Source organism: Euprymna scolopes, chromosome 3 (assembly GCF_053919585.1).
Source record: "Euprymna scolopes isolate OS-2025 chromosome 3, ASM5391958v1, whole genome shotgun sequence".
Taxonomy (NCBI): domain Eukaryota; kingdom Metazoa; phylum Mollusca; class Cephalopoda; order Sepiida; family Sepiolidae; genus Euprymna; species Euprymna scolopes.
In genome coordinates this window covers 39998378-40008399 of record NC_136484.1, presented here as the reverse complement: position 1 = coordinate 40008399, position 10022 = coordinate 39998378, and positions in this window count along the sequence as shown.

Genomic DNA, 10022 nt, shown 5'->3' with positions numbered 1-10022 from the left:
ACTCTTATTTATAGAGTAGTGATCACGTGAGTTAGAAGAATATGCAAATAGAGGTGAACGATTTTGCGATATAAAAAGCCTGTGTTGTTAAGAGGAGGGTGAGACTGTTGGCAGAAGTCAGTGCTGTCAGACGTGCTTTAGAGTTTTGTTATTATATGCTGTGTTCGATTGTTGGGAGAGAGAAAAGAGAAGAGGAGGAACCAAGAAGAAATTCTGCAGATACTTGACTTTGTGTTGGTTTTAATTAAATATTCCAGTTAAAAATGGACAATACGAGTTTAGAAACAATAATTAAAAAATAGGTTAGATATTGAACACTTACAAATTGTGAATTCTTTGTTTGCCAAAAGTCTGTTTGGGCATACATAGGTAAAATCCACATGAATAAATTTCTCGTGGCGAATCATCTAACATCAAGAAAGGAGATTCTCAGTATATTGAGACAGGGTTCGAAGTTAGAAGAGAGTCACAGTGAGAGACAGAGCCAGACAGAGCTCGAGTCGGCCACACTGGGAGCTGACACCCTTTTGGAACCGAGAGGAGGGGGAGATAGGACAATGTAATTGAGAAATCTTGAATCCCTGACCATCATCATCATCATCCAGCTGGTGTGAATAAAGAATCATCTATATTTGTAAACTGTTGTCTTCGTCTATCATCATTCCACCAAAAAAGGAAAAGGTAAATGTGTTTCGTTTATCATCTTGTAAACGAACTTTGTAATAAGTGAAGTATCTCATCTCTATATATATTCATAAGGACTGTTGCATAAATCTCTCAGCTTCGAATGAATAATATGAAGTCCCCAGGAATCGTCACAGTCGTCGTGATTTAAAAAGTATATAAATGTCTCATTCACTTGTTATGATGCTATTCCCCTCATTATCATACTCTGAATCCCCGTTATATGTTGTCTCTATATGTACCCCGCTACACAACACTACAAAAGTAAAAAAAAATCTATTAAAATTAAAGTCACACGAATAGTTAACAAGATTTTACTACATAAGAACATTATTATTCCAGTTAATAATTACTATTATTCGGTTAGTAAAAGCAGCAGAACCAAACTTACATTAGTTGAAATATATATATATATATATATATATATATATATATATATATATATATATATATACATACAATATAGTGCCCTAATCTCTAAATATATATACATAAGCGCTAACTTTGCTTGATAATATTTAGTTATCCATTTTAAACACGTAAAATATTCTGCACTTTCATGGACACTCGGGAGTTTATCTTATTTTCAGGGTAACGTTGGAACATAGACAGTTAGTAAATATGTTTATACCTTATACTTATATCTTATTTATTATATTTAAAGTTAGCAAGAAGATCCGACGTTGTCCGGGATTGAATGATTATCAACAAATTTTCCATCCTGCCAGGATTTTATTGTCATCGAATTCAGTGAATTCGCACATTTTTTTATACATAAGAGCCACCACGTATCAAGGCCCGGAGGCCACTTGAGGATAAGGGTTAATGAGTGTTCAGTATTCAATGTGATATTATCGTAGTAATTATTAGTAAATATCTCTCTCTCTCCCTGTGTGTGTCTCTCTGTCTCTCTCTCTATCTAGGTATTAGTCTATCTGCTTCTCTCCCTCTCTCCATATAGTTTTTCTTACTGTCTGTGTATCTATATGTCTCCGTGTGTATTTGTTTACAAAATCTGTCGTTTGCTCGCTGTCATGGCAAATCTCGAATTTTGTGCTTACGTCTTTTTTGAAGAAAACAATCATTGTAATTAACAGCATTAGAAGAATTGTAGTGATATAGTTGGGAAAAGGGAAATATAACAAAAAGAAGCAATTAGCTTGTTTTAAAAATATTGTAGCGCGTATATAGAGCGACCATATTTTTAAACATCTAGCGTGTTCGTTTATTCAATAAAGAGTCTATTCTATAAAGTGTCTATTCTTGAATAGGCGAGTTGAGAGCTTGCAACCAATGAGAAGTGCTGGAACTGTGTAAGGGACAAAGTAATATTTTGTGTTACGAGAAATGGAAAGCTAGTTGTTTGTATAGGAGTTTATGACCAAGTTAAGAAGAGTGCCTGGAAAACATAGTTATAATGCGTATATATTTTCCGAATGTAAACTAAGGGCGGGAAGAGTACTGTAGATAGAGCGAGAAAAATAAGAACTACTTCGTCTGTAGATGATGGCGATCGTTATAATGTTCTGAGATGAAATATAGTTTTTATTTTAACGAAAAAATTTGTCTACAAAGGCATTCTTAAGTTATATAAGATGGTGGATAATAGTTTAGGTATAATAAATTTGTATGTGGTATCTGTTCTTGCACACCCACGGTAATTTGGTGAAGAGGGAAATTTCTGCAATCAGATGTTCAAGTTAACAAAATGCAATCCATGAACAAAGCTTCTTTCTTAGAACTGCACGCCTGTGGAACACTCTTCCGTTGTCCTGTATTCCAACTGACTACAATATGATTCTCTTCAAGTCCAACGTGAACAAGTTCTTGATGAGCGACCCCTTTAAGTACGAAATTTTTACTACTAACGATTACTACGATATTGTCCCATAAACTACTGTACATTCATTAATCCTCATCCTCGAGTAACATCCTTGATAAGTGGTGACTCCTTTGTACAAAAATAAAACTGGAAGTGTGAGCCTGGTAATCAGAAGTAAATCATTTTTTATAACATCATAATTGCGCTCTTCTTTGCAATTGGCTGGTTTTGTAAATTTTTCTTAATCAAAATCTAAATAACATAAAAGTACAGTTTTAGATATCATTTATTTGGAACAGCACCTAACACGCTTAATGCTACACATAAAACGTATAATTGGATGAGTAAGCTTATTAATTAAGCAAGTTATGTCATGGTTTCGGCCAAATTTACTTTCTTATTTGTTTGTGTACAGTCTAACGTATAGATACAGTGCCGACAAAAAGAAAGTCTGCACTTATAAGTTTTTCAAAAACTGCAATTTAAGCTAAATTTAATGTAACTGGTTAAACAACTTATACGTCATTTGATTCGACTTTTATTCCTCTATAATTTCACCTGTTCATATTTCACTTTTACTTGAAATATTCTAGTGTTCACGTCAATTTAAAAATAACTTCAGATTGAGGAGGCAAAAAGAAAGTCCCCAGCAAGAAATTCACTTAAAACCAGATTAATTTATCGCCCTTAATTCAGTTTAAGGTATCCACCAACAGACAACAAAGCATGTCTAATCGTAATTGTTGTTGTTGCAGGTTATACAACGTAACATAATTCCCCCCACTCTTTATCTGTGCCTAAACCTAAACATAGATTCCATGATCAATGCTTCTTTCTTAGAACTGCACGCCTGTGGAATTGTCTTCCGTTTTCCTGCTTTCCAGCTGTCTATAATATGGTTGTCATCAAGTCCAACGTGAACAAGTTTCTGATGAGCCGTTCCACTTAAGTTAACAAATTTACCGAACTTCCATTTCTATCGATTACTATATTGTCCTTTTGACTATTGTACACTCTTTAACCCTTATCCTTGAGTGGCCTATCGGCCTTGATAAGTGGTGACACCTATGTAAAAAAAAGATGCCACGACTTTCTCTTAGTCATCGTCAGGAGCTCATTAATCTCCACCTTTCTGGTTTATTCAATCGAGAAATCGGCCGCAGATTGAAATGTGACGAAAAAACGGTACGAAAGACTCTGCAAAGGCACCAAAATACCGGCAGTGTTCGTGATGCCTCTAAATCTGGTTATACTAGAGGTACTTCTAACAAGAAAGATGATGCTATCAAGATCCGCAGCCTAAGAAACAGATTTGAAACAGCCCCCCAAATCCAACAACAGTGCAATCTTGTTAAAAGTGATCTCTTTCTACTGTTAAGAACAGATTAAAGGAATTTAATTTGCGAGGATATGTTGCAAGACGCAAGCCAATGGTTTCTGTAAAGAACAGGAAGCGCCATCTGGACTTCGTCAGATGCAATGAGGATCATGACTCTTCATATTGGTCAAAAGTGCTTTTAAGCGACGAAAGCAACTTCAGTAGGCAAGGCATTGATGGTAGGCAGTACAACTGTCGGAGGAAAGACGAAGAATATTATCCTAAGTGCTCAGTTTAAACGCTGCAAGGTGGTGGAGGTTCTATTTTGGTGTGGTGCATTATTAGTACCAATGGTCCAATGCCTATAGTTTGTTTGCAAGGTCGAATTCGATCAAGTATATTAATATGTTTACTGAGCATTTTCTACCACACTTTGGTCGGAATTTGGATGATAACCCCATTTTCATGCAGGATAATGCTCCCATTCACACAGTTGGCAATGTCACGGGGTTCCTGGAAGAGCATAAGATTTCATGTTGTGATTGGCCGTCACAATCTCCAGACCTCAATCTTATCGACAACGTATGGTATTACATCAAGCAACAGCTACGCAATGATACAATTTCAAATTTGGAAGAACTTTGGACAAAAATTAAAGAAAAGTGGAATGCCCTTTCCCTGGAGTATTGCTGCACTCTAATTCAAGGAATTTCTAATAGATTGCAGGCTGTCAAATTGCAGAAGGGCTATGCTACTAAATATTAACTAGTTCATTGTGTTCCTGTTGTATTTGTGTTGCATTAATGTCCTAAAGTTACATTTAAATAACAATTTCTACTGTGCGGACTTTCTTTTTACCTCCTAAATTTGAAGTTATTTTTTTAAATTGACGTGAACACTAGAATATTTCAATTAAAAGTCAAATATGAACAGGTAAAATTATAGAAGAATAAAAGGCCAATCAAATGAGGTATAGCTTGTGTAAACAGTTTTAAATTTAGCTTAAATTTGAAGTTTTTGACAACATTACAAGTGCGGTCTTTCTTTTTGCCGCCTGTAGAACTTTACCGACAGAAAACTTGGTCAAAACTATCGATCATGGTCTAACTTTAAACTGATATAATCTTGGCATATCTAATTCCAAATTAAATGTCTAGATCACGGAAGCGTTGAAAATCTAACTTTTGGTAATAGCTTGGTTTTGCTCATCATAGAAACTCACTATTCGCTCAGATGAAGTCACACCGATTAAATTGACTGTAAAAGGTACAGCCATAGTTTACATTTTGATAGAATTTCAACTTCTGAATTTTCGGAAATTTCATGTACAGATCGGATGTTCTTTCGTAATACACAATATGCAACGTTTTAGCCCAATCAAACTTATTGACATTTCCTTGGTATAGCTTCGGGAATACAATATAGAGGAGTAAGGCACATATAAACCGATACTTACGTCGCCAGGTGGAGGTATGTAGTCTCACAACATGGTCTAATTTAATATTAATTTCATATACAAGTGGCGTAAAAAAGTAATGCCTCTTATTTTTTAATTCGGCCTAGATGGATTAAAGAGGGACTGAAGATTGCATTGTTATGGTCCTGAAAGTTTCATTTCTGACGGCGTGAGACTCTAAGAAAACAGCCATTGACACGAACGTGAGTCAGAAGCAGAGAAATGTCATTGAATTCCCTCATGCAAAAAAATGAAACCGATCAACATTGATCGGTGTCTGTTGAACGTTTACGAAGTGGATACAGTTGATGTAATCACAGTTGCATTTCCGAGTAGCTACAGAGATGTGAGTGATAAACCTCGCTTGGAATTTTTACGAGTGAGGCATCAAAAGAGGCTGCATTTAAAATGGTGGTTACCATGTAAAAAATAAAGTCCGAAGCACAAACCGTCGCTCGTTTGAACGGCACGACACCCGTCAAGTTTTTTGTAAAAATATAGGAGGCCTTACTTTTGAAACGACTTTCCTACTATACGATATTGCATAAGTATAACAAAGAACTAGGTGATAAGCTCTAGATTTAATAGCATATAGCCAATATATATGAAAAGTGTTGAAGCAATGGCGAGAGAAAGAAATGGCAACTGTCGTATATCTGTTAAATAAAATAAGTTTTCCTGACAATCACCCGTAAATTTAGAAATCAGCGTGTTCCGTGTTAAGCCTTGTTTTATTGTATGCTTATCCTGTGGCCCCGTCGGATATTTAGTGTCTACATATACCTTTCATACATTGTAAAATTATATATAACTCAACAACACCCCTTTTAAACTTCTTAATCGTTAGAAAAGCATGCATAATCAAGTGGAGTATTTAAACAAGTAACACGGCCTTGACCTGCGAATAACTTCGGCCTTCAACAATCTCCCTACAATTTATAAATGTACTTGCAGAGGAACACCCGACCTTGCCGATTGTAAAATACGCTTAAAATATTTTGATTGATGCAAATGTCATATTTATTATTAGAAAGCCAATTCTGTATTGAATATTACATTGTACCTAATATGTAGTACTGTTTTAAGAGTAAAAAAAAATGTTTTTGGTGCCATCAGCGAGAATCGAAACCAAAAAATTTATACCGTTTAAGCTAAACCCATGGATAGAAAAAAGTTTTAAAATTAAACCACTTTTACCAATGATTAGTTTACGCATGCGCAAACTACTATAAATATCTTGGCAAGTGGCAATGAACATTTTACATTTCAACTTGCCCATTCTGTACGCGTTATTCATCCATTCAAACAAAGGGTTTATTCGTTATAAACCATTATTGGTGTATAATTACAATTTCCTGTTAATTTAAGTATTATGTGATTAGGAGTTTAAGAGTTTATCGGTTAACTATTTACACATATACAGGCACAGATACATACATCTACTGTTTTATTTATATAGATGACGGGATTTTTACGTTCACTTTTGAAGTCATCATTTGTAGCATATTATTTTGAGGTAAAAATAAATAACGGAAGTTAACGTGATCAAAAACAAGCCGAGCATTAAAGGTGCCCCTCCACGAGTGAAAAATTTACTTTCACCATGACTAATGTTCGTGCAAAATTTCAAAAGAATCCAAGACGTGGTTATTGAGAAAAGTGCGAACAAATGAACGATTCGGGGGCAATTTTAGCCCTATAATGCCCCGCAGGGGGAAAATCAGAGTTATTCCGGAAAATCCGTTCTGGTACACAATGACTAATTTTTGCGCAAAATTTCAAAAATTCAAGGAGTGGTTATTAAGAAAAGTGCACACAAACGGACGAACGATTTAGAGGTAATTTAATCCCGATAATGTCCCTTAGGGGAGCAACCAAAGTTATCTCGGAAAAACCGTTCTGGCAAAAATTTACTTTCACGATGACTAATGTTTTTGCAAAATTAAAAAAAAATCAAGGCATGGTTATTGAGAAAAATGCAATAAACCAACAGACGAACGGACGAACAGGAGTGAATTACTAGATCCAATCCCTTGTCGTTGTGGAGTATTTAATCAAATTCAGAATCAATTCTGTAATGTAACCATATTGAATATAAATACTCTTCAGTTTATGCTTGACTTATCCAACAAGTTTCAGTCACAAGTTCGCTGTAAAAATGTCAGTAATTTTGAAACACTTAAAACCTTTGCACGGTCTTGATTTTTTTTTAAATAGGCATCACCACATTATCAAGGCCAAGAGGCCACTCAAGGATAAGGGTTAAAGAGTGTACAGTAGAAATTGGACAATATAGTAATCATTAGTAATGAAAATTTGGTAAATTTGATAACTTATATGGAACGGCTCATCAAGAACTTATTTACGTTAGACTTGAACACAACATATTGTAGTCAGCCGGAAAGCAGGAAAACGGAAGACAATTCCACAGGCGTGCAGTTCTAAGAAAGAAGCTTTGTTCATGGAATCTACGTTTAGATTTAGGCACAGATAAAGAGTGGGGGGATTATTGATAGTGTTTACAGCTAGACGAGTGTTTCTTGTGAAAGTTTGGCGAGGGGGGCCATAGATTGAAGCTCAGTCGAACACTTTCCATGAAAATAACGATACATCAGAGACAAACTCGCAATATCTCTTCTGTGAGATAGAGGTTGCAAGGAAGAGAAAAGGACATCTCCTACGAGGCTATTTTGAACTCTATCAAGGCAGGAAAAGTCCTTTCTAGCAGCTCCTGCCCAGATGTGGCAACAGTGTTCCATCCTTGGACGTACCTGGCTCTTATATAGATAGAGAATAGCATCAGCAGTGAGGTATCTACCGGATCGATAGATAGATCCCACCATTTTTCCAGCGGCTTGGCAACAGATTTGATGTATGTGTTCCATTTAAGATCAGGAGTAATGGTCAAGCCCAGAAGCTTGTCAAAACTTGAGGCCTCCGGAAGACGAGAGCCATTCATTTCAATTGATGCCAGATGGGGATCAGAATGTTGATGATGTAAAGAGAGAAGCTTGGTTTTAGATGTATTAAAAGTAACCAGCCACTCCTTACCCCATTGTACTACGTGCTCAAGATCAGAGGAGAGAGAATTGGAGAGAACTTGGTCATTTACTGTCTTAGATGTGCTACCATAAATGGTAGTGTCGTCAGCATAAATGTCTACAAATGATGTAAGGATGTGATTTGGAAGATCATTAATGTAGATCAGGAAAAGAGTTGGGCCCAGGATGGACCCCTGAGGGACACCGGCATTAATACTGTGAGCTTCTGATTTTTGCCCCTCAACTACTACTCTTATGAACCTATCAGAAAGAAATGATTTAATAATTGAGAAGACATTTCCAGCTATACCATAGCTAGAGATCATATGAAGTAAACCTTTATGCCATACCCTATCAAAGGCCTTAGATATGTCAAGAGCAATTTAGAATGTGAAAGTTATTTATCGTTGTTCAATGACATACAACCACTATCACCACTTTTCCCCGCCCCATCTATGCCTAAATCTAAACACTGATTCCATAAACAAATATTCTTTACTAAAACCACCTGCCTATTGAACTCTGTTCCACTGGCCTGTTTTCCGTCTGAGTACAATAAGGTCGACTTCAAGTTTAATGTAAACAAATTCTTGTTGAGTAGGTCTCTTAAATAATCAAATCATACCCATTTCGGCCACTTTTCGCCACTAAGGATAAATATGCTGTTATTCCGCTGATCAATGTCCATTTATCAACTGTTATTCTATCTGGATTTGGAAGGTGATAGTCTTATTTTTTAGAATAACTTGTCTGGCAATTTTTCCAATAGAGAGTACTATTCAGGCAACCCCACAGATAGACATTTATTATTGATATAGTCAGGATATAGGCAAAGAGTAAGCGTAGCTGCAATAGAAAAAAATTACAACTATTTTATATATTTATTGACTCTGTTAAATAAAATGAGTGTTCTTTATAATGCTTTGTAAATGGAACGAAATATTGAAATCATCATATCTCTGTGTTAATTCCTATTGGTTTATGTTATGTTTGTACTTCTTCCGTCGGATATTTATTCTCTGCAAATACATTTGGCGCATTATAACATTATATATAACTAACACTAACCTGTGCAAACTAACTAATCGGTAGAAAAGCACCCATAATCAAGTGGGTTATACAAATATTTTTATAATAATACGCGGCCAAATAAAACGATCTTTATATTTTATTTAGTTTATGCTGTAAATTTATATTTACGTTTTATTTTAGTCATGATCTATGGTATGTTTGTATCGAGTTAAAAATATATATAAATTATTTCGATCCTTTTTATTATACAGAATGACCCCTCTCTAAATAAATAAATTGCTCCTTATGGCATTTTTAATAGAATACAAAAATCCATTCTGCAATGGAACTATATTTAGTTCAAATTTCAGTAAATTTTTACTTGTCCAGCAAGTCTGAGTCACGATTGTCCAGTTTTTTTTCCTGCAAATATGTCTATTACTCTTAAACACTTAAATCCTTTGCACTACCTTTATTTGGGATCTATAGTCATCTTTAGTTAAAGAATATACTTGTAATTCTTCTAATGCACTTCATGTGGCACTATATGTCGTAAGTGCCACTGCGGTGTCACCTCCCCCCCCCTAATGGCCAGGAGGTGATTTGGTCACTCGTGGAAGGATAAAGGGGAAAGGACAATAATGCAATTTGCAGTGGCTCACTCTATTTCTCGGGCATAGCGTGAGAACA